This window comes from Struthio camelus, chromosome 21, assembly GCF_040807025.1.
Source record: "Struthio camelus isolate bStrCam1 chromosome 21, bStrCam1.hap1, whole genome shotgun sequence".
NCBI classification, from domain to species: domain Eukaryota; kingdom Metazoa; phylum Chordata; class Aves; order Struthioniformes; family Struthionidae; genus Struthio; species Struthio camelus.
The window spans coordinates 5,045,166-5,070,743 of NC_090962.1; the positions used below are offsets into that span (position 1 = coordinate 5,045,166).

General features: G+C 46.6%; 1 protein-coding gene across 1 annotated transcript in view; it reads right to left on the reverse strand.

The window, feature by feature from the left end:
* SAMD11 (sterile alpha motif domain containing 11) overlaps positions 1-25,578 on the reverse strand; it is a 258,540-nt gene that overhangs the window by 186,540 nt on the left and 46,422 nt on the right. Inside the window, exons 4-7 of the mRNA XM_068916038.1 lie at positions 9,757-9,798; positions 7,628-7,749; positions 2,974-3,059; positions 1,635-1,721 (exon numbers count right to left, since the gene is read on the reverse strand). The gene's annotated coding sequence lies outside the window, so the exon portion shown is untranslated. The remainder of the gene's footprint in view (positions 1-1,634; positions 1,722-2,973; positions 3,060-7,627; positions 7,750-9,756; positions 9,799-25,578) is intronic.

A 25,578-nucleotide genomic window follows, 5' to 3' on the forward strand; every position in this document is an offset into this window, starting at 1 on the left:
CAGGCAAGCGGGACAGAAGATAGCAATTCTCTTTGCATTTGACCAGTATGCCAAGGCCCACCACAGGGAGAGAACACAATGGGTTGCAAGATCCCAAACGGGCCCATCCAGAGCACCTCTCCTACCCTTCTGCTTTGCAAAGCACCATGCAGTACTAACTCAGTACAATGCTGAGAACCTCGAGGCACCCATCTTAGCTCAGGCCTCTTTGAAAGGTTTTTGGTTTCCCAGCCCTAACCTCTCTTACTTCCCCAGTACATTTTCAAGCTCTTGCTCTTGTAGATGAGTCAGCTCCCACTTTCTGCTTTCTTGCCCCACGTTTTTGGAGATAAATGGCTTTCCTAATGGAAAAAAATCCCCCGGGGTGCTCAAGGAAACCTTGCTGGGAAGGTCTTTTCTCTGCCTTCTACCCTTGAAGCTCTAGCTTCCTGAGGTATAGCTCTGGCACTGCAAAATGCTTTTATTTCTTATGTGAATTTAATGTCTTTGGGAAAGAGCCAACCTGATAGAATTGAATGCAAAGGATTTATAGCCACCAAACAGGTGCAGCAAGGCCTGGCAGAACATCTACACACTACCTGAACTGGAGAGAACAGATTCCAGGGGTCAGAGGGCCTTCATTTCCCAAACAGGGAAGTCTCCAGATATATCGATTAAGAGAAAAGCCCTTCTCTCTGCTTCCAGCCTTTTCTTCCTCCACCCATTCTCTCTCTCCTCTCTTTCCCCTGTGGCAAGCTTTTGCTGCTCTACTCATTGTGTGCAGAATGAATGAAAGTGATTAGAAGCCCCTTGGACCATGGTCACAGCTGAAAAGAGGAGGAACAACTCCACAGGCTTCTCTGTCAGTTGTATGGCGCTCCTAATCTCTCAAGTACCTTGTCTGACAGAGGGAGTGGCAGGGGGAAAGACGTGTGAGGACTCCAGGGACACACTGCAGCGCAGGTCAGAGAGCTGGAAACAGAGAAGAAGGAAAAAGAAGGGATGGGAGATACAGGAAGAGAGAAAGATGAAGCAGGGAAAAGGGCATCTCAAATGAGACTTTCTCATTTACACTGCCCTTCACCTGCCACCTCTTCTGCCAAGAAGAAGAGGGGATAACAGTGTTCTCCAGTCTTTCCCTCTTCCCAGACAGCATGAAATCACTGGGCATAAGGTAATGGTTTCCAGCCTGCACTGAGCTGAGACCTAAACTGTCTTCCTACCCTGCACCAATTGTTCTCTTTTGCTTGCCTCTGGGATATTACATGCAATGAACTGGTCAGAAAGGAAGGGGAAAAAGGGCGTCCAGTATGTGCCACCATGGGGAGAGCTTCGATGCTGTGCACAGTAGGAAACTGCAATTGGCCTGACAGTCTCTCTTTATTTTAATAACAGAAAACGGTGGGACTGTGCATGTTAAAACAAATGTACAGAAAAATAGACCTAAGTAGATAAGTAAATTAAACAGACATCTCTGAGCGGGCAGCTGGTCAATCTGCCCTCTTTTCTCTCTCCCTTTGCCGCTTGGATTTCTTTTTCTATTTAGACTGGGGGAGCTGGCTCAACTTCACGCTTGACCTGCAATGCCACTGACAACATTTGATTTGTTTTGCCTCCGTTGGAAAAGACTGCAATTTTTGCTGTAGCAAACTTACTGTCTCTCAGCCTGTGCGTCCTTCAGTGATGCCATTGACCACAGCTCTCCAGTTCTTTTGGTAGAAAGGATGAGGGGGAGGGAAAACCTAAAGCAAATACATTTGTATTAGAGAAGCTGTTTCCATGTGTCTTTTCAAAAAACAGAATAGGCTAGAAGGGAAATGGCAGTAAATATTTTATTCTAATTTTGCAAAAGTAAATGCTGTTGCTTGCATGCATGAATGTGTGTGTGTGCGTGTGTGTGTGTGTGTGTGTGTAAGCTGTGCATTTGTCATCAGTGTACATCATGCTCAGAAGCTGTCCGATTTTGAAGCGTTCAGGTGTAAGGTTATCCTGTGAGGCTGCTCCCTGAGCACCGAGGACACAACTCTCTTGCTCAGAAGAAAAAGTCTCTACAGCCAGCTCTAAATCTCTAGGAGTACTTGTCTCAAAGATATGCCTAGAAGACCATAGGCAGGGCTCTGGGTCACATAAAAAAGAAAGGCAGACAAGAAGGCACACTGTGCGAAGGATGTTTGGAGACTGTGTGAACTGTGGCACAACCGCCCGCAAAAATGAGACACTAGACAGGGCTTCAGGAAGTATGAATTCAATCCCTGCTTGCTGTGCACTCTCCTGTGAGCCCCTTCAGCAATGCCCACAGTGTCTGCTAAAAATCAAGCTGTTCATCCCTGTGCTGCAGTTCTGCATTTGCAAAATCCACCTTTCAAAGGGTTTTTGGATCTTGGATGAAAGCTGCTATTATGGCTTACTATTAATTAGATGATCGTTATTATTTATCATCATGGGAGTTTTTTGGAGTAGTTGTATGAAATAAGAATATCAAGTTTGACCTTATATACTTAGAGCTCAGCCTAATCCAACATAAAAATATTATTTATCACACATACATTTTGCTACCTGTAAAGTTCCTCAGTGTAGGAGCCTCTTTGTTCTGCAGAAAGCTTGCAACGCTTCAAAATGCCATGAAGTAAACCCATTAATAAAATAATAATAATTATGAATAATCATGATAAATACCAGCCAAGTGATCTGCCTATGGATAGCAAAATCCATACGTTATTGCCAATTTTGAGGGTAATATTAGTGGTAAGTGGAAAAGTCTCCCTAAAATGTTTAACTGTGTTATTTCAATACCCACCTTCTCCATTTGCATTTATGGAAGATGGCAGGATATTGCCAGAGTTAAACAGCATAGGCAAATAGAAGAAAAATTAAGCACAAGGACAAAGGAAAATAAACATGCCTGCTGAGGTTTGTCTGCTTGAGAGAACTCCACACGCTCACCCCGGAAAGTGGAAAATGTCCAATATAGGGCCCCATGATACTCCCACTTACACTAAATTTATGTCAGTGGAAATCCTCTGGCACCAGTTGAATTGCTCTTCCGCACCAGCATGACAACAGAATCTGGTCCAGGTTCTCTGCAGGGGAAAAGAGAAAAGAAACAAGCTGAACGGTTTTCATTTGTATCTGTGCCTCACACTGTGCCCTATTTAAAGCAAGGCAGCAGAGAACTATTCTCCCTTCTGTTAGTGGGGTCTAATAAGAGCAGTAAGAACTGTTCACAGCTACAGCTTTAATCTCAGCATCTAATAGCATAGGCATTTCTCAGTCAAGCATCATACCATTCGTTCCTGTATGGCAGGTAAGGATGGTTATCCCCATTCTACAGAAGCGCAAACTGAGGCCCATGGGGAGTTGGTAGCAAAGTTAGGAATACGGTCAAGAAACCCTAATTCTACGCCCCTTGGTCCAACTTGCATATGACACTCTTTTTAGCCCAGGTAAACACACTGTTTGCTAAGCAAATGAAGGAGAGATATGCTTTGCTGCCAGGTGTGAAAGTAAGTGGGTAGCAATCAAGCACAAAATGACAATCTTCAGGTCAGTCAAGTTGGTCATTTTGATGATGAACGAATTTACAAGGAGAGCCCCATAATCTTAGTTTAGCAACGCCCAAGCACAAAAGGGAGCAACCTTCCCTAGGCTGCAGAGAACAGGGAAGCTCACGCAGTGGACCTTATCCAGAACTGCCCAATGACAACGGGGACATTTTTCACTAACCCTTGTTCGTTTCTACAGGCATCATGCCTCAGAAAATGCCAGCAAGATGCTGGGACCCACCAGAAATGGACCTGCAGGAGCAAGAAAAAGGTCCTGCTATCTTATCCTAGTCCAGGAATCCACTTGCACATGATTAATTATTTGTACTGTTCAGTAAACACGAGTGCCTGTAGTGTGGACTGAAGCAGAAGGGCTGTTCTAATTGAAAACAGCCAGCATGTTTATTTCTAATTTTTTCCCCATTGTCTATTTTGGTTCTTATAAAAACCAAAGTTGGGATCTGTGTGCCTATGGCCTCCTCACAGCAGCTGGCTTGCTTGTAAAGCCTCTGCATCAGCCAGAAAGACATACCAGATGTATGGTTCATAGGGCATTTCCAATAAGAGAAACCACCCCTCGATGGGAAGGCCAGCCCAAGGTCTTTGTGCCCGGTGTATACAGGTGGTTCCCCAGCTTGGCTGTGGACAGGCCAACAGAACAGGGAGTGCTTTGATGACAAAAGCCCATAGACGCTTGAGCAGGCAGATCTGATTATCCAGACACACGCCTGGAGAGGCAGTGACCACTACTCCAGCTCAGAGCTGGGAACGGTGGCTGCACTTCACCTTGAATCCACCCATATCCTCCTTGCCAGCTCCCATTCAAATCCATACAGGCCCTTTTCTTTAGATCCTCCCACTTCACAGAACAAGGATGGCAAGGCAGAGTCTGCCCATGAGCCTCCTGTCGCACGCTGTCATGTCCGTGGAACAGCAGGAATGACCTAGTAGGATAACTATGTACTGTAGCTAACGTAGTATGAGAATTGCAGTCACTTGGCCTTTTCTATGTGTGCAGCAGTAATACACACATACACTGCAGATACCCTGCAGTGGCTTCAAATTTCTAGTTCCCTGCTACCTCTGAGAAAGAGTGAAAATAACAACCAGTTTGGTATACTAATGGCCAGACTAATTTTCACTGTTCTCTTTGATAATTCTGAGCCATCATCAAGCAGAGTAGCCATTTAGCAATTATGATCACCAAGCACACTGTGTTGGAGAAGTTTCATAGGCAGAGGTTGGTTTCTTTTTGTCTTCTTTTCTTTAATAATAAAAAAAATGGAAAGCAAACAAGAAAGCCCTTTCAACCCACAGCAAGAGTAACAGACTCCCCCAACAAAACACTGCCCAAGAATCACACCTCGTAACCTCAAATTGATAATTCCTGAAGAAATGAATATGACCTAGAAGAAGGAAAAAAGAATCAGTAACATAAGCCAAGAGTTAAACAGGAGAGGAAAGAACAAACTCAGTACAAGGTAGAAAGAAGGGGGGAAGGAAGCACAAATGTTACTTTTGCAAGGGATCATATAACACCAATTACCGATAAGGCATCAGGAAGGTGGTGTAGCAGCTGTGGAGCAGACCACAGGAAAATACCACTGTGCAGGTTGATGGGAATGCCTCTTCTACTTAGTATGAGCAGCAGGGACACCGACCTCCTTTGTGTTTTCCCTCCCCAAGCAGCCTTAGTTCTTCCTTTGTTTTGGAGAAGCTGCTCCAAGCTCTGCTTCCTTCGACCCACTCCCCCAAATCCATGCTCTGTCCTCCCTACTGACTTCCATTCTCTGAAGAGCAGCTCCTATCCCTATGGCAGCTCTTGCCAGCAGAGCAGACCCCACACCTCAGCTCCACGCGGAAAGAGGGATAACGCGCACCTCTGGAACAAGAGTCAGGTTGGAGCTGGGCCCTGACTTGCAGGGCAGCTGTTCTCAGCAGGGCTCCTCTGCTATGGGACCACTCTTCTCGGTTTAGACCCCAACAGGATGTGCTTAGCAGCACACTAACTCCCAATACCCTGGTTAGCCCCCTTTTCTCACTAGCCCCATGTACTGTCAGGGGATCACTGTTCAGTTCTACCGTACTTATGAAGAACAGAGATGTAACCTTTAACGGTACTCTGCGACAAGAGAGGGCAAAGAACCACTATACCTCTGCATTAGGAGTGCTGAGCTAGGTAGATAGCCCCAAGAGAGAAATCTGCACACTCCCAAATCTAAATTCTCCTGTGCTAAGGGACTGCGGAGCCAGCCAGGCAGGTTAGAGGGGAGAGCTATTAAAACCATCTGAACTTGAGCAATACTGGGCAGCTTGTACTTTTCTTCATTTTTTGTAGCTGCGTACAGTCCCAGCTTTTTCTTTTCTTTTTGGCACAGGACTGATTACATACCTAGTGCCTGAAAAAAAGCGGGAATAGTGAAGGATTAGGAATACCTAATTTATGGCAAGATTAGCTGGACTTTTATCCTGCCTGACACAGAGAACTAGACTGAACAATCAAGAAGGACATTCCAACCCCATTATCTCTTACTCCTGCTATAAAGAATGCAGAAATAAAGGACTGCACCAAAAAAAAAAAAGGTTTATGACATTCACTTGAGATATCCCAGCCTGTTACCAGAAGTCAGCATGTTTGTTGAATAATTCCACAGTAAAAAATATTTTCTAAAAGAACTAAACAAATAAAAAGTCCAATGCTTCTCTTGCTTACATCAGTTTTATATCAAAACAATGCTAATGAAAAGAGGACCAAACCCAAAGAAAATATTTGGTAAGATCTCATTCCACTGCCAACGAAATTTACCACTAAGCTTAATGGAGTAGGACCGAGATCTGAAATACCTACAACTTTCATGCAACCATATCATTTAAAGTTCTGCTCAGATGCTGGCTGATGAAGTTAGCCTTTCTGTGACCAGAACAAATGATTCAGGTGCTAATCCAGTACAGATTTCCCTGGGTGACCCCAGGCGTGCTGCAGCTCTCTACGAAGTAGGGATAACAGCACCAGTCTACCTTGCACGGCTCTTGGGGAAATGCGTTCACAAGTTTGCCATGGGTTCAGACAGAGTTAGTGACAGAGCCACACAAGAACAAGGGACAGACCCAGCAGAAGGTGAGAGTACAACAGGGAAGCACTGTGAGCCTGATTTTCATGGGAAACCGTGGGTCCTGAGCAGCAGCACAGAAAGACAGACACAGACACACATACACACACACCGTGAAAGGTTTCTCTCTTGGATTGAGAATTATATGTTTTGAGTCTTTGTCCCTGCACTGGGCTTGACACGGGCATTTTAAACATGCAGATCCGGCAATCTAGCTAGAGTAGCAGAGCTGGGGGTAACAGCAGCGCCGGTTTCCACTGTGAAGCACTTGCTCACGTGTGAACACCAAAAGGCCGGAGGAGCAGAGCAAACCCGTGCCCGGCCGGCCGCGCAGGGGTGAATCCAGCCGGGGCAGCAGCCCTCCGCCCCCCGCGCCGCCCCGGCGGCAGCGCCGGCAGCCGAGGGCCCGGCCAGGGCGGCGGCAGCGGAGCGCGGCGGGCTGCCAGCCGCCCCCCCGCGCCGCCCCGGCCCCGGCCCCGCGCCGGCAGCCGCGGGCGGCGGCGGCGGCGGCCCCAGACGGCGCGGCGCGGCGGGGGCGGCTTCCTGGAAGCGGCGGGTGTCGGGTGGCCGCCGCCGGCCAGGCGCGCGGCGGGCCGGGCCGGGCCGCGGGCAGCGCCGGGGGGGCGCGGGGGCCCCGCTCCGCCCGCGGCCGCCCTGGCACGTCCAGCCCGAGGCGAGCGCGCCGCGAGACAGCCCGGCGCCCGCCCCGCGCCTGCTGCGAGAGCGGACCGCGGCTCGCTGCTTGGAGGGCCGGGCCCCCCCCGCAGGAGGCTGCGCTTCGGCACCTCCGCGGCGGCGTCCTGCCTCCGCGATCGCCGCTCTGCGGCCTGAAGGGCGCTGAGCACCCCGGCGTGTTACCGTGTCCGCCAGCGCTCCTTTTATTTGCCCTGTCAACAGCCTCGTGTGTCCGGGCCAACACCAAGCAGGGGGACGGGACCGGTGCTTATCGGGTTTACGCTGGCGGTGTGCCAGGCACGGGAGGGGGGTACCTGTTACCTAGCCAGGCGGAGCGTGCAGAGGTGCTTGTGCTTCCTCCACCAACGAGCAGAACAGCTCCTTGCCGAGTCCATCACAGGTTTGTTTTTGTCAGCGCTACAAGCAGTATGCAGCTCGAGTCACTGGAGTAAGACAGAAAGATAGATCTGAGTCATGCGTTTGGCTCCTGGAATGCACTCTGGGTCCCCCAGGGCATATCGAAAACACTGGAGCATTTTGGTACTCCACAGTAACAGCAGCAAAACTGAACTGATGTATCTGGAGCAAAACTTCTCCAAAGGGTATCTTGACTGATCAGGGCACGGACTGCAAATAACTTGGAATGGAAGTATATTTCTGGAACTGGAGATTGCCCTATTCCCGTCCTCTTCCTTCCCATTTTCTTTTCAGCAAACCAGCACAGTACCTACTTCACGATAAGAGACTGAAGGCGGTGGAAGGCAGTAGGGAAATTCATTCCACCCTGATGCTTAATGAGATAAACTTGATTTGTTGATACCCTTGGGTCCTTACTATTCCTCCAAAATTGTTTAAGATTTTTAACCATCTAGCTGTGAAATAATGAGGGAGAGGACAGTTTTTGTACTCAGGGTTGATAATTTCCGTAGAGTTATAAGTGTCTTAACGCAATCACGTTTGCTCCAGCAGGTTAAATTTAAAGGTGACATTTCTCCATGTTTTCACTACTGAAAATTGTGCTGGTAGTTTCAATATTACATGAGAGTGGTACATGCACAAAGAATCAGTAACAGGGCTTGTGTATCACACTCTTGCACATTTGAGTCCTGTACCAGAAGGTTTACTGTGAGGGGTCAAGAATATTCTGCATTATGAAACATTTAGGTTCTTCCTATCCTGCCTTCTCAGCTCCCCAGGCCCTTTGGTACAGGGTGTTCTCACCAAAATCATTCCTGGACATGAAGGATCTAATTTGTCCTTAGCCAAACGCTACTGAAGAAAACTGAGTTATAGGGGAGGCATATTTATCACATGAAATCTCTCACCACCAGCATCTGAGCTAAACAATTATATTGTTAATAATAACTTAGAGTCTTGCACATAACAACTCAATATACAGAACTGAGCATGGATGTTTTTCCTCCCAGCCTACAAATTACCGTTAGGCCTTTTGCATGGTGTTTCTATAATTTTGTATGATCAGACCTTTTCCTTTCTTTGCTACCCCTTCCCACTGCTGCCACTGATTTGGACAGGGATTTACCAGCTATGACTCCCTCTGACACGTCCTGTAAAAAAAAGTTCAGATGTTTCAGCTTCTACATAGGCCACCGATCAAAAATATTTTTGATTGTGTTATCAGGGGAAACTCTGCTGCCACCTTTTCAAATGCTGGCTACTGCTGGTAATACATGACAACACTTTTATCCTCAGAGATGACTTCAAAATTATGGCTTGCAATGATATCTCCATTGCACTCAGGGATGTTACATACTGTCATGCTCTAAAAAGAGATTGCTGTTGTGATGCAGCAGTGCTGTTAATTTTCCTGCTTATTTTGCACCTGCTTCTTTAAAAAGTTGTGTTCTGCGAGGTAACAAATGACATGCACATGTGTGACAGCTTCTTCCGACCAACACCAAGGACTCAGCTCCGGGAAACCACTAGAGTTAAAATCATGAGCTTCTATAGCTTAAAATGAAGGCCAAATTTACTGAAGCTGCGAAACGCAAACCAGGTACACAGCGCAATAGATAGGACAATGCAGAGCAGATAGCACATGCCAGGGTTGGGTGCAGCCTATTGGTGACAGGAATCAGTTTCCCTCCATCATAGTGACACAGGACATAGCAGAAATGAAGAGGTCACAGCTCCCTTGGCCTCCCTACTAAATCTGCCCTTAAATGCATTTAGGCACGTGGTCTGATAGAGCAACTCATTCCTTTACCTTCCTATCATCACGTAGAACCTTTTTCTCTTGTCATTTGTAACCATTTGCCGCTGTCTGATAGATTTTAGTTTTTAAAATACACAGCAACCTCTAAGTCCTGATGCAACTGGGAGTAACATAATAGTTTCCAAGACATAATTTAACAGGCAATAAAGATGGGCCACTTGTTCTTTCAAGAACATATGCATAGAGCCCAATGACTTCAGTAAAGGCCACTTACATGTTTCTGAAGAGCAGGTTTCATCTCCGTCATTAACCAAAACTGAAACAAAGATAAAAAGCATTGGGTTATGGCATATTTTCATAGCGGTAAGGGTGCAAGCCGTGCAAGTTAGTCATTTATTAGATGCATATTAAACACACGTGACAGTAACAAGTAATCATTGAACATGAACATAAACCCGTCTTATACACCGGGCCACCTTGCAGCTAAAGAACAAGTGCTGAGATCAGTGTCCATGGGCTCAGTCGCTGACTCTACCATTCACTCGCTGAGTCACGCTAATACCCGTGCCTCTCACTTTCTGCCATTGTGAGGATGACGATGAACATTTACCAGAAAAGCTGAAGGAGCTTCAGCCCCTCCTTTAACACTAATCACTACTTCCCTCCCACCTCACTGGCACTTTGAATGCCATTAGTGCAGTCCTATGGCAGGCTCTGGCAACAGGCTCTAGGGTGCTGCCCCTGGCCTGGGGGGGTCAGGGATGGTTAGGTGCTTGCAGGGCCACGTGCATCTCCCCAGCTGCACCCCATGCTCACTGTGCCACCCCCACCCCATGAGTCAGCCCGGAGGGGGAACATGCCTGTTGCAGGCAAAGGTGGGTGGGGGTGCTCCTGCGTGCCCTGACGTGGTCACAGCTGTGCTTGGGTTCACATCAAGGCTGCATCTGTCCCCGTAATACGCTGACTCAATATGACACATCCTGGTCAACGGAAAGGCCTAAAATGAAGAAGTCTAAACTATTTCCTTCAGTGCGTCTCCCCTGAAAATGTTGTCAAAAAGCAACACGTTTCTGTGAATTGTTTCGATTTTCGACAAACTTGCACTTTCAGTTGAGTATTTCGCAATCAGCTTTACTCAGAGCCTCCAAGAAGCAAGCCCAGCTTTGTATCGCCAACACACCAGGTCATTAGTTCTGTATTTAACTGGCCGCAAGAACAGCCCCCTTCGCTGTTCTGATTTACATGTCTGGTGGATGCAGAAGAGTTAATTATTAATATGTAGGATTACCACTAGGTCATGCCTAATTTTTTGTCTTCATATTTTACTTTTAAGCACCTTTCTCTTTCCCCTTTGCATCCATCCTCGCTGGTCAACCCTGCCACAATGTAAAGGGCCACTGATGCTTCCCACACTTGCTATCTGGCAGTCTGGAGAACTGCAACTGTGATGGAAAGCAATTCTGAACAGAAACGGACAGATGGGAAGGGCATATCAGATCTAATTGGAAAAGCATACACACATATGCTTAGAGCAGGCAAGGAGGTGATAAACCCCACCTATCTGTGGTAAGTAAAGACTAAATTACAAAGACAGAGGTAGAGAGAGAGAGAAAGGAAGGAAGGAAAAAAAACCCAGACACCAAACTATCCATAAAGTTTGGTCCCCATCCTGCCAGCAGCTTTAGGAGCGCTTGCCTTCCATCTCTGCCAGAAATGTGCTGCACCTTCTGCCTCACTGTTAATATTTTTCATTTTAGAAAAATTAACAACAATAATAATAATAAAAAAAAACCCTCTGTGGCTTTCTCAACCCAGCTTCAAGCAATGGGATCCAGACAAACTGCTGGAGGGAAGGAAGGCTTTTGGATTCTGCGTTTTATTTTATTAGGTGTAAGTGAGTTATTTTGATTACGTTGGCAAGAAATGGGAAAAAGAACCTTATTGCAGCAGCTCCATCCCTTCGACCCACTTCTCCACGCACACATGCGCTCCCAGCACCCACTGCCACATTATTTGGCCAGAAAAGGCTCGCAGAGGCAAGCCTACACTGATGTCTCTGCATTTTGCAACCTTTCACTGCTCAGATGGGAGAGAGAAAAGCTTTAACTTGAGTTTTCTCTCTCTCTCTTTTTTTTTTTTTTTTTTTAATTGAAGCATGGAGGTAGGAAAAGGGAGGGAAGGAGCAGCAAAATGTGCAAAACCCCCAAGTTTTTTTTCTCCCCAGCTTTCAGCATCACACTCAGGGGATTTCCTATGAATGAATGGCATTCTTTTCAAGCTAACTTGAAGCTCCATGTGTGTGGCGACAACGTGGCTATGCCGCGCTGTGGTAAAAATGACGGGCAGCATCTGCCAGCCACAGGGCCGCAGGGAAATCAGTGCTCCTTCCTGACATCTCATACCTGCTGCTGGGCAGGCAACGGGGAGTTAGGAATCCTGGGGTTTATTCTTCCATCTGTCACTAACTTTTTGCATGCACCTCAGGTGAGTCATTTAGCTTTTCTGCTCCTCAGTTTCCTGATCTGCAAAATATTTAGCAAGGATGTAGCCTGCTGGGTCTTTACAGCAACCACTGTATTTTACACTACGGCCAATCAGAGCTATATGGAGACATCAGGCTTGGATATGCCTGTTTCACAAATAAAAAAAAAAAAAAAAAAAAAAAAAGAAGTTTGTGCTCTGTCAGCACTGCCTGTGTAAGGAGTGGGTAGGAAATGCCCTAGGATTAGAAGAGCAATGTTAGGACAATTCATAATGTTTTAAATTCTTCAAGGCTGATTTTTTTTCACTGAGTACAGGTCTCGGAGTGTGGCCAAAGGAAGGACAGTACATTTTGCATGTCTCTGATTCTGAGTGAATACGCTCAGAATACCAATGGGAAATAGGAGAAGCAGATTCAAGGCCACTGTAAATTGCAATAACAGTAATAGTGCTCCCGCTGCCTGCATAGCAAGATAATAGTGTCATCTTCCTGGGCATACTCTCTATATGAGGGATGTCTATGTGGATTAGAATGGCACCACACTCTTCACCTACCAGAGAAAACAAGAAAATCTGAAATCTGCTGTCTTTACATTGCAAGGAAGGATCCAGTGCACACAGCAGAGTTCAAGTCACTGAAAGCCTAATTTTGCAAAGACCTCAAAGATCTGAATAGTTGGTCTGATTGCCTGTATGCAAGGGCGATTTGGGAGGGTGTGTGTGTATACATACATTAGCTATATATGTATATGTGTGTGTATGTATATACATATACACACACACACAGAGAATAGGCAGTTATTAAAATGAATGTAAAAACCAAGACCAGAGGCAAATGTCCAGCCGTGGATCCCTCCTGGCCAAGCCAGATGCCAGCAACATTAAACAAAAGAAGTTAAAAGTGTGTGCTTTTTTTTTTTTTTTTTAATGTCCCCAGTCCAAAGAGGAAAAAGAGCAAGGGAAGGTGGGAGCTCTGGTGATAATCAGATGTAGTTTATTTTTAGCCTCAATTTTCTGTGCTCTTTCCTAATGTGGGATTAGAAGTGTTTACTACTTACAGGCTCGAGGCAGTCCTAGGTCCCTTTCTTCCCTGCGCTTTGTAACTGTGGAGTCATCCTCTATGCAGATCTCACATCTACAGGACTTATCTCCTATGCCCAATGGTGGCGGAGGCAGCAGGGAAGAAGGAAAAGAAGCTAGCCTTTCTCCAAAGTGAAGCCAATACAAATAAAATTCCAGACAAGAATTTATCAGCATTTGCATCCCTTCTTGGTGTCACAGGGTCAACTTAGTTAGCTTTAATACTTTGCAGAGAGCAAGGAGCACTGTGTACCACCACTTTCCCTCCCTGCCAGAGAATGTTTGTCCTCAGCACAAACTTTGGGAGAGGAGCACAAAACTCGAGCCTGGAATAGGCACGGAAAAGCACAGCTTGGAGAGAAGGCTTCTTCCCACAGAATCCTCCACTGGCTCCCAGATACCCATTAACCAAAAACCTGTCCCCACTCTTATTCAAATTAATAAGAGAAGATTGTTAAAGGCAAACTTACATCTCACAAGAGACCTGAAACTCCCTGCAGAGCAAGGAGAGAAAGGTTGGCCGCCTTCCTTGGCCACCTGCAGCGGAGGCCAAGGAGGGAGCACCGAGCCTTAGGAACAGCCTAATTCTGCCTGTGGGATGTGTGCATTCCCTGTGGTCAAGGGCAGGGAGCTAGCTGAGCATGCAGCTCGAGAGGGGGGCAAGGCTAGCACCAAAAGGAAAAAGCAGAGGCCAGTGCAGGAACACTGAGCCTCTGAATGGGTGTATGGAGATTGCCACATGAAATGCAAATTTCTGTAGTGCAACTGGGCCTCCATCTTCTCCTGGGATGAGCCAGAAGAAAACAAGACTAAATGCTTGTTGTTTTACAGGTCCCCTGTGACATTTTCTCACAGGGAAAGGCAGAGGGGGCAAGAAATTGAAACCAGGCAGTGTCCTGGGCATGGCCCTATGGACCGGCCCTGCACGTTCAGCTTATTTGCTTTGTTTAAGGCACTGCCAAGAAGAGGCAAAAAGGAGGGAATAACAGAAGTCTGAAAATTGGGGGAGAAAAAAAAATCCCATGAAAGGGAACCCTCCTGTGCTGGGGGAAGTGGGAAGCAACAAGCAGGAAAAGTAAGGCCTCCCCAAGATGCAGGAGAGAGAGCAAGTGATGTTAGAGTGAAGCATGGATGTGAAATATGGCTCTGCAACAGCTGTTTAGCACATTAGCCTGTTGGTGTGCAGGCTCCAGTCCAAGGGCTTTCGGTCAGAACCCCAGCCCAGCAAGAGCAGACACAGATGCAGTGGGCTAGGAGTGAGCCTTCGCGAGTTGTAAACTGATGTAAACTACCCTCTTTACTTGGGGACAGCCTGGATGCACTTGCGATGGAGAAAGGGAGGGAACAGATTCTCAGATCCCCTTGCTGGATGCTGGAAAGGACAGTGAGGAGAAGGATAATAAGAGTTACAATACCTTAGGCTTCATCCAAGCCTGCCTGCTCACAAGAGGAGTTTTTATGCATTAAGATCTTCTTGGCAGGCGGTCAGGCAGCACTTTTTCTTTTCATTCAGCTCTCTTAATGGTGACAAGGTTTCCCAGGACGATGGGAAACGATACAGAGGACACCTGCACTGACTGGCTCTGATATAACACTAGAGGCTTCCACAAGAGAGTGGATAGAGGGCATCAGTTTACGCGAAGTTGACCAACATGTCCAGCACCCTCCCACAACGTAAATACCCACTCTCCCCTTTGAGCTTGCCATCTACCAAGCTTGCATATTTTTGTGCATACCTGCAGGGGCTACCAGCTAGCAAAATTATTCCTTGCTGTCTGGAGGCCCTGGGACTGAGCTGTTCTGCTCAAAACGCTGCTTGAACTGAAACACATTTATTTATAAGGGATGCAAACTCCCAAAAGAGCCCCAGTATTCAACAACTGTCAAAGCTAAGAGGCCCTCTGGGTACTTGGTCCATAGAAACAAGCCCCTTGCAGTTAAAATGCAATACTAGAGTGATGCAGGGGCAACAGTTTCTCTGAGGTGAAAGGAGGCGGTGATAAGACAGGCAGTTCACACCTTCAATCCATCTACAGAATAAGCCTTCCTGTTTTCAGGCTTAGCTTAAGATCAGGTCAAATTTAGGGCAAAGAGCCAAGCCTTGCCCACAGTCCCTTTAGTCTCTGGGGAACAGAGATCTGTAATTCCAGAAAGAGTCACACCCTGCCTCCAAAGCCTGAAGCTCAGGTCTCAGAACTGGCAGCAGAAGCACCTCAAACTGATCTCATCTGTCGGGACAAGGATCAAAGGGCTCACTTGCTGCGTGACCTGTGGGGGCAAGTCACTTGACCTCCAGATGCAAGTCTGCCAATAGAGCCAGAAAAGCAGTTGGGGGGGTGGGGGAAGAAGCATTGCAGAACCATTTGGAAAACCAGATGCTGAGCTGGAGCAGAGTTTTCTAAAGGACAGAAACTACCAGCACTGGTAGGGTGCAGCTCCCTTGCTCTAGAGCACAATAATGGCATCAGCTCTCTGTATGCCTACCCATCCTTCTCCTCACTCTGCTCTGAAAAAACACATTGTTTCTAACACAGGTTCAGCACCCGTTCATGCACATATGGTTTAAACCACATTCAGCAGCCTGTCACCAAGAAAGGGTCAAAACCAGCGCTGAGCAAGTTTGAGCGAGCACCGAATACAGCAGACCAAGTCGAAGAGATTTCTTTTCTTGAGGCTCCTCTGTATTATGGAAATTGGCTACCTACACACTAGGTATCTTACCGGAACCACTTTAACCACCAGGCTTTTCTTTTCAAGAGCCAGCACTTCTGCGAATGAGATGTTGGAGATTACCACGGGCTGTCTGCCCAGTAAGCTTGTGTGTAGGAAGGGGAGTACCCCTTCATTGTGCTTTGTCTTTCAGATCCTTCTCAGGGCGCATTACATGTCAAAAAGCAGACTCAGCTGGGGAGAGGGAGTTTGAAAGGGCAAAGGAGGAGGCAAAAATGTGAAGGCCTTTCTCACCACTGTGGCAGGAAATGGAAACAGTGCTTTCTGGGCAGGAAGCAGGTACTAGCAAGAGCGAGGGAGCTCCTGGCTGCCTCCGCTCTGCTGCTGCAGGAGAGTCAAGTGTGAAAAACCTCACCCCACCTGCTTCAGAGTACTTGTTTTGCTGCAGCAAGGTCTGCTTTGCTGGCCATGACATCTGGCCTGACAATAATGAGTCCAATAATTCTCATAGCAATGCTGCTACAAGTGCTGCCAATTACACATCCCTACAACAGCGTACAGTTTGGTCCCATACTAACTGGTAGCAATTTCCTCTGCGTGCAATAGTCTGTGGACAGAGAGTATAGGGGCGGCCTGCTCCCATTTCAGTCTCCCATAAAGCCACTACTCGTTCATAAAGCAAGCTCAGTCATAAAGTCACTACTCATTCATTCAAAGACCCCAAAAAGGTCTAGAAACACAAGCGGCAAATGTTTTTCAAAGTAACATTCCAAATTGCTCCTGAAGGGCAAGCTAAGTCTCAGGTCAGGTTCACTGGATTTCCGCTTAGCGTTTACATTGTGGGCCCAGCCTCACTTTTTTGAAGAGTCATCCCAGCCTCATATCTCAACAGGAAAAGAAATTGTGGCACTATGCACAGCACCATGAGCCTGGACTAACTGTAGGCACACAACCTGGACTTCAATTTGCAGAGGAAGGGGAGGACACAAGGCCAGAGTAGCAGAGACCATAAGAATTGTTGCACCAGGGGATGATCAGTGGCTGAATTATGCTTGTGGCAACAACACAGGTGAAAGATAAGCGGGGTATAATTCCAGCACAAAAATCAGGAGCGCTAAGGCCTTAATAGAGTTCTATTTGCTCCTTCTCTGGCCAAAGTCAGAGCAAGGAAGTCTCTTCACTTCATGCTACTAAGCCCATCTCTTTTCTTCCAAGACTGCTGATAAGGAGACGGGCCGAGGTGGAGATATTTATGAGCAGTCCTATGTTTATGTTGCGATATTTAATTTGCAGGAGAGGTACACCTACAGTTGTTCATGGACAACTGAAGGAAGAAATAAGTAAATAATATATGCACTTCCCATCCACCTAGACTTTTTTAGCAGAATTCAAAGAAGGGGCCCTGCTATGTCCTTACATTCAAGCCTTTTGTTCACATGCATTCCTGTCTTTTCCAAAGTTTCTAGCTATAGTAGGCGAAAACACCCAAAGGTCCAGGGTCTGCCTCAGTTTTGTCTCCACAGGTCCAATTGCATTGAATACAGCCCAGAAGGTCCATTCTCAGCTCTCCTGAAGATCAATAACACTGCTTCATCCATGCATCCCCAAAACTACCAGCAAGCTAAATAATAAATGCCCTTCAAACTGCTTTCATCAGTCAAAACCAGAAGGCACTCCTAAATGGGTGTCCTCTAGTCCCTTCCTGCAAATAGCTTGTTACTCTTTATCTTAAAACCTAAGTTGTATATGTTCACATACTGGTATCATGTGGACTTGCTACCTGTCTCTGAAGCCATCCCTGATACAATGACTTTGGATCTTTGGCTAGACCAGGTCTTAATTTCCTCATCATTTAACAGCACTGTATCTCCTCTGCCTGTCATGCAAGCTTTACCAGCACAAGTGCAAAATAGTGCCTTTTCAACCTTGCTTAAGCCCTGCCTAGCCTACTAATGAATAGGCTGCCCAGGCTTTTAATGAAGATTGTACTCCTATTGATATCACTGATGTTCTGAAAGGTGAAACCTAACTGTACAGCCTGAACTAGAGGAAAGGACCGTATGTTTGTTTGTTTGATGTCCATACTCTCATCTTATTACTCATGGCCATGCTTGGGTACATTTTAATTAGTTTTTTTTTTTTTTTTAATCTCAAAAGACATGACTGAAAGAATAAAAACATTTGCAAGGTTTTCAACATCTCCAATGATTAAACTACACGCTGCTCCAGTACAGGGAATTTTATCATGGTTATATTTTCTTTAGATTCATAGTTGCCTTGCTCATATGATTAATTCTCCACCTTCCTTTCTGAATATTCAGCAAATTGTTTCATGTCCAAGTGCTCTGGATTCTTCTAGACAGATACCGATTTTTTTTGATCCCTGCCACTTATCACTTCAGGAAACAGAAGGAAGGAGCTAAGAAAAGTTAGACGGCTATCAGCTGTCCATATGGTCCCCCTGCAAATTCAGGACTGGAAGGGAAAAAAAAAAAGTAATGGAAGAGTAAAAGCTGAAATAAGGTCGAAAAAGAATGAAAGACGGAAAGACATTGTTAATGTCAGACTATTTCAATCTGAAACAGCCAATACCAGCAGCCTCTCAATACCTGTTCCGCTGCTGTGTGTTATCTTCACGTATCTACACACACTATCGTGAATCTTTTCAAAGCACGTTCAACAACTGGTCTTTTCATTTGCAGTTCTTTACTACATGCTCCCAAAGATGCCCACAATTTACAATATACTGGGACAGACAGATAGATGGGGAGTTTATCTACTTCCCTGTGTTTTGTGCTACAGGGCACATACACCAGAGTGGCGCGCACACAGTTTTCCTCTAAAGACTCTAATGAAACCTGATTTGTGATCTAAGATGAGAGAAAAGAGAGTAGCCCAGAATGTCAGCAGCCTCCAAATTACTGTGTTCTAATCTCGCAGAGCTTGCATGATAATTGTGCCCAAAAGGCCATGCTGTGCCCAGGCTTCTCGCCAAACACTGTCAAGCACAGGCAGGTTGGTCCAGCAGGCTTGGGATGCAGGAAGCATCCTGACCTGCCTGCCCTGTTTTTTTCACTTGGTTTGAGGGACCAATGGCCAGTGCAAAGTGTGATACTTGATGAATCAACAGGGCTTGAAATACGATCAGTGTGCCACTGGGATGTGATGCTGAGAATCCCACTGCTAGAGTGGAGAACATCCATTGCTTCCAGGTTAGCGTTTCATGAAGTACGTGGCCTAGAAAATATAACATGAAGTTGAGACTTCTGCCTATCCTCTGTGCCTAGGACCCGAGAGAACAGCCAGGCTCGTGATACAGGCAGTCTGGCTTTTACTTGATCAAAATAGAAGTGCTCAGCAAGAGCTAAAACTTGACTTACTCATGGGATGGCATCATTACAGCAAAAGAGCTTTGTGCTGAGGGCATGGCAAAGATGGAGTGGCAGCTGTGCCAGAAGGGCAAGGCGGATGCTGGAAGACCACAAAACACAGAGGCTGTGTTCCCCACAAAGAGAGTAAGGAGAGACCTGGAGAGAGCAGGAGAGACAGTCTCCCTGGGTAGGGCACGCAGAGCAGGGTAGGAGGCCAAAATCTGAATGTCATCTCTGTTTGTGCAAATCAGATGTTGGACTGTGAGCCATAGGGCTTGGCTGAAGGCCCCACAGCAGCCATTATTCAATGCTTCCACTGAAACTCTGGTGAGTGCTAATGCTGCAGGGAGGTGAAAGAACATATGAGGGAAGGGAAGGAGGGGCAGAGAGATGCAGTGAAAGAGCTAGAAAATCCCTTTCCAGATGGGATCTCAAAATAGGATGTCCCAGCCCCTTAGCAAAATCTTCCAAGTAGGACTAACTGTTTCTTATCATTCTTTCTTTAGGCACCCAGGAAGGCCTAAAAATTGAAAACAAAGCATACAAAAACAAAACAAGAAAGGCAACAGCAACTACAACAAAAGGAAAAGGAGAATGGGGGATACTACGCAGTGCTGACAGCAGATATTCATTGCTGTTTGAACTTCACTGGTGGTATGGTCTCACATTTCCAATGTTCTTGACATAGGCATTGGCTCCAGGGGTGAGACCATCTGCATCTCCATTTTGTTAGGATTGCTTCCATGCAGAAGGCCAGGAAAGGGAGACAGATTTCACCAGATCTGCCTTCTAAAATTCCCACCCTCTCTCCTGCCCCGCCTCTTGCCAAGGAGAAGAGATGGGAGGGCTAATGTGATTTCTAATTTTGCTGCTTTCTAGTACCAGCCAGCAGACGCATCCAAGCAGCCTTCAGATGTAAACACCCTAACCGTTGCCTGAGAAACAGCACTTCATTCAGCAGCCAACTCTCAGTCTATCTTTCAGGGGAAGCAGGGACACAGCAAAGGTGGGAACATTTACATTGAAGAAAGTTTAAGCCTGATATCAAGAAACACTTCCTAACAAAAACTCACCTTGAAGAAAAAAACCCAACTTCTCTATTAAAGACTTGACTGGGGTAAATGACTAGGGAACAAACTGCCGTAAACAACCTTTGCTAGGTGGGGAAATTGACTGGGAGCCCCCAAAACATCTTTTCCATTTCATAGCTAAACTTTAACGCCTGTTAACACCATGACATTTCAATATTTGTTGCTAACACTGATGAGCAATTAGTCTAAGCCACAGAGTCGGGCTTTCAAGATGAATGCCTCCCTAAGAATAGCTGTTTCTGAAGGACTAGAGGGTAGGGGCCACATACTTCCTCAGTATGAATTCCGCAAGTAGATCATAGTGATTGTCCCCATTTTAGAGATAAAACAACACATGCAGAGTTAAGGCAAGCAAGAGAAGGAAACTGCAACAGAAATGGGAGCTCAGTTCTGACGCCTCCTCAGAGGTGTATGTCCAAACTCCTAGCCAATAGTGGCATTCAGGTCATAGCCACTGCCACTGAACAAGGCAAGCTGGTTTCCTCTGCCAGAACTTTTTCAGAGAACGCCTACTGCATTAAGCATCGCCCCATAATCCCGAGGCTGGCAGCGCACCACTCTGCTTGTTATGCAAGAGCAATCGTCCATGTAAAAAATCCATAAAATCCATTAAATCCATCAGTTGCTTTGTGTCTACCACTGGGGAGTAACCCGCTTGTAATACTCAGTGTGGTCACCTCTGAGGCAACCCACTGCCACCACCAAAGCCAACTGCCAGCTCTTCTGATTTAATCATAATTCTTCAGTTCTGATCTCCCTTTATCACACCTGCAAGAGGAAGGATGTATTTAGGGTACAAGCACTGGCAGTTCAATAGTCTCCCTAGTCTGCAGCAGATGCTTTGGAAAGCTTAGCTTTGGGCTCTGTTACCGCTCCTCTTCATGAACCTGTGTCATTCTTATTTCTCTATGCCTCAGTCTCCCTGAAAGACTTCACTTCCTTCACACTTGAGGACTTAGTTTCAAGGGCTCCTTTGAGACCCCTGTCTTCAAAACTTCCCTGATGGACAAAATATCGTAAGCCATGTGTCTCTATCACTGCTTCAGTTGGCAAAGAAAAACTATACTCCTGTTCTGCTTCCACAGATGGGCCCCTGAAATCTCAGAACACTGGCAGAGCCCTTGCCAAAGCCCATACCCTTATTCAGCGCCAGAACATGCGATTATCTCCGTTACCTGTGCAGAGTCACATCTCACTCCATGGAATCTGCAAACCCACCTGGAACTCCTTGCTGCAGATGGGAGAATATCATGTCTTAGTCGATGGCACAGGGAAACCTATAATCTTGTCCTCGAGTGGAATCAGTGGAGGGGAAAGAGGATTAAAGCAGAGCGGCAGAGAACTTCTATCCCCTCTCTGCACCAGTAAGTTCGCTTTTGGATCCTGACTGTGCTGTTGGTGTTTATTGCCTCCCGCTCCCTCCCCAGCAAAGCTCCTGCCATGCCCCGCAAGCTACTCCACCATGCATAACTAGCACGCAGCAGCAGTAATTGAACATTCACGGGCTGGGAGCTGCCCAAAAATTGCTGGGTTGGAAAGCGGGAAGGGAGGCACAAGCTAACACAGTACTTACTAGGAAAAATCTGCATTTTATTTTACTGAAAAATATTCTTGCATGCCTAGAGCCAGAAGCTGTGCTCTATAGACATGCTAATTACCTGGGAATCACTTAGCGGGGGGCTGCAAACGTCTGCTTCTCTTTGGGGGAACAAACAGACGGCTTTTTATTTTCATCTTGTTTTTTTTTTTCCTTTACTCTTCCCTTTTCATTCTGGCTGGCAAAGCAGATCTACCCAAACCTCCCTCTTGCCAGGGAAGCAAGCAAGCAAGTGCAGCAGGCTTTTCCTGAAACACTCTGTGGATAGAACGTGCACAACTTCATTCTACCCACGGGGCAAAAAGTCCCACGTTCACAACATGCAATCTGGAGCTACATCAGCCATGCCGACAGGACAGCACTCCGGGCTCTCCATGTTGCTAGTGCACTGCACAAGCCAAATACTTCAAGCACTAACCCATCCAGACCGTGCGCACATACCCTTTCCTTCTCCCTTTCCCTCTCCAATCCTCAATAAAACCTTCCTCTCTCATTGCACATGCTCACTTCATCCCCCTCTCATCCTCAGGTTCCCTGACTCTTTTTCCACTTCTTTCCAAACACAGCCCCATTCACCCTTACGTCTTGCTCCTGGCAGACCCAACTCTGCAACCTCACCCCTACAACTCTCCTTACTCCATCTTGCATTTCCATATACCACACCCCATAAAACTCCTCTTTATGCCTTTTTATGTATCTCTTGCATTGCTTTTCACATTGCTTTCCACATCATTCGGATCCCAAACTCCTCTTCAGGTTCCTACCAATCAATCATGCCATACCCTGTTTATAAGCCTTCCCCCTTATGTTCCAGTCAATTGTCCTAATTAACCACTCTCTGACACACGCTTCCCCATTTTTCCCCTCACTCACTGACTGTCTTCTCATGCAGATACCATTTACCTCATACAAACCCAGTTAACCTCTCCTGCACATGGCTCGGACTTACAGAGCCTAACCATCACTATCCCTGACTTTAAACTGTTGGCTACTATATCAGTTGTTGAAGCTCTCAGCTATCCAGAAACCTGTAGGATATATCCGTGAAATCATCCAAGTTTGAGATAGCCAAAGTCAATCATACCCAATCTCTTGCTGCAGTTGTTCTGCCGGCCAAGAGGCCTGCAAATGGTAAGAGTTGAGACAGAAGCACTCATCCCTCCTATATGTCTTTTCCCAAAGTATCATAAACTGATCAGAAAGGAAACAGAGGCAGGCAGAAAATACTTCTGTTTCTCCTCCTTATTTGTAAGGATACTTTTTCTTTCTCCCAGATTCCTAAGGAATGGTGATCTCAACACATTTTCGTTGTCAGCTCCTCTACTCACAAACACATTCACGCAAAACCCTCCCAACAAATTTTAACTTTGGCCAACATTGTACCAAAACCAAATAAGCCTTTTTTTTTTTTTCCAAATTCACCGAAGCCTATCACTATGGGAGCAAGCTTCAGACCAGATGTCTGAGGTTGGTGGAGGTGGGGAGAGAGGAAAGGCAGGCAGAGAGGAAACGGGAAACAGAAAATTGTCTTGAGGCCCAAGTCCCAGACTGGGGACCAGAAGCCCCAAACTCTTCTCCCAACATTGGCAGCAATTTACTGCATGGCTTCAGGCAAATTTCTTCACTTCTCTGCACCCGTTTCCCTGTCTAAAATGACAATGAGCATCACTCCTGCCTAAGGGAGAATGAAGGTTTGTATTTGGAGAGTGCTCCAACACATTTTTCAAAATACTATTAGCAGTTCTGTCCCTGATGCCTTGTGGGAAAACCATGGCCAAGTGGTATATGGGAAGTGAACGTTCCGAAGAAATATTAAGACCAACTTACTTGCTGTAGTTGGCTTATCTACTGTTTGCTGATACTTGAAGTGATACGCGTATGGAGATAGATGCACTGGACTTGTCTACTGTTTGCTGACACTCAGAGAGTGAGTGCACGCTCATACATTCATAAAAATATCAGAGCAAAATCTGGTTTCTAGCTGTTTGCCCATTCTCCATAGTGTCTTTCCTGATCATCCTTTTGCTTGATCGCCTAGGCCAAAAATTCACCTGCAACACATTGACAAGACTTGAGACAAAGACAAAACAGCAGCAGAGAAAGAGGGGGACACCTTTTACGCTCGCATGCCCATGGGCTACACACCAGCTGGAGATGTTTTATGGTAATAAGCTCATGGTGGAGTTTCCTTGCTTGGCTGGGGCATCAGCACTGAAGGAAGCAGGCTCCGATAAGATCTCTAGCTCCTCCACAAAAGGGTATTCACATTGTACAGAAGCAAAAATGATGCCCACTTCACAGCACTGATGCCATGTCTGTTCCACAGCTAAAAATCACCCTGCCTAACCACTACAGGGGAAATGGAGCTTCTTTCTCCACCTCAGCTAATGCAAAGGAGAGGTGCAGCTAAAGAAACAGAAATGGAGCACAAGGTATAGAAATCCAGCCCAACTCCTCCTGTAGCAGAGACTCGAGGGTCCTTTCAAGAGCCAATGTCCGTGCTCTCCTGTCAGCTGTGAAGTATGCCTCCTGGGAGGCCTTTTAAAAGGGATGGCCTTTGAGCCACCTCGGCAGGACATTGGCTGAATGGGAGCAGAGAGAGAAGGAGCGAGACCTGCTTCAGGCACCACAATCCCTTCGAAGCACCCTGCTTCTGCTGAGCCCAGGCAGGCTGGCTCCCCGGGACATTCCCCAGCCCTGCAGACCCACCCTGACAGGCCCCTTCCCCCAGGGGCAAGCAGGCTGAACGGTGTAGGAGGAAAACAAGGGCCAGCAGTGTATTTCTGAGAAGCTCAGAGAAGAAAGGTGAGTGGGGGAGAAAAGAAGCACCTGACGGATTCCAATAGCAGGCAGCAGCAGAACAGAAAAAGAAAGGACCCGAGTGAGATGTTTTGCGGACTACTGCTGATTCCAGGGAGTCCTGCCATATTCGATTTTATTTTCCACTCGCAGCCTCCAGCACTCTCAGTTTCAGTCAGACTTTCCCCCTTCCCCCAAACCCACCCCCAGGGAGGATTCTCAGCCGTGGCTGGGGAGGCAACCTAAACTGTCACACAAACAAGAGGTCTCTCTGATAACTGCCTCTCTCTGTAGTTTTGCTCTTTGACATGCATGTTCCGTTCAGAGAAACCCCCTCTCCCCTCCCACGCTCTCACCCGCGCCATCTGGTTACGGTTTGTACCATGACGCGCTTCCGCTGTGGTTTATTTGCTTTTTTTAGCCAAACCCGAGAGAGAGAGAGAGAGAGAAATACCCTGTTTGCTTTGGGGATGAACCACCCAGCCCCGACACACATTTACTTTATTTATTAGGGGGGTTTTGTGTGGTGAGTTGAGGGAAGGTTGGTTTTTGTTTCCCTCCCCCTCCCCCCATAAAGCTAATAATTGGGCTCCTTACCGCATCTGCTGCAGATTATGAAAAGCTTTATGAGGCTGTTGATTTTGAGAAACATTGTCAGGTGATGATAAGGCAATGTAATCTAGTGGTCTGAGTGGGAGGGAGGCCAGAGCAGGGAGTAATGGGAGCACCTGGCATCCACAGTCACTTTAACTAGCCCTTGCCTCAGTGTCCCCACGGCAGAAACGGGACTAACTCCTGCCTGTCACAGGAGCGCTGGTGAGGGGCTGGCTTCTGCAAATTCCTTCAGACATAACGCATTCTAGGGATGCTAAATATTTTTTAGTGTTTACACCCCTGAAATACTTGACAGGTACAGACTATCAAAGACACTCAACTCCTCACTGCTGCAGGCCAGTGGGAGTCATAGATTTTTAAGCCTAAAGGGGATCCTGATGACGGTCTGCTTT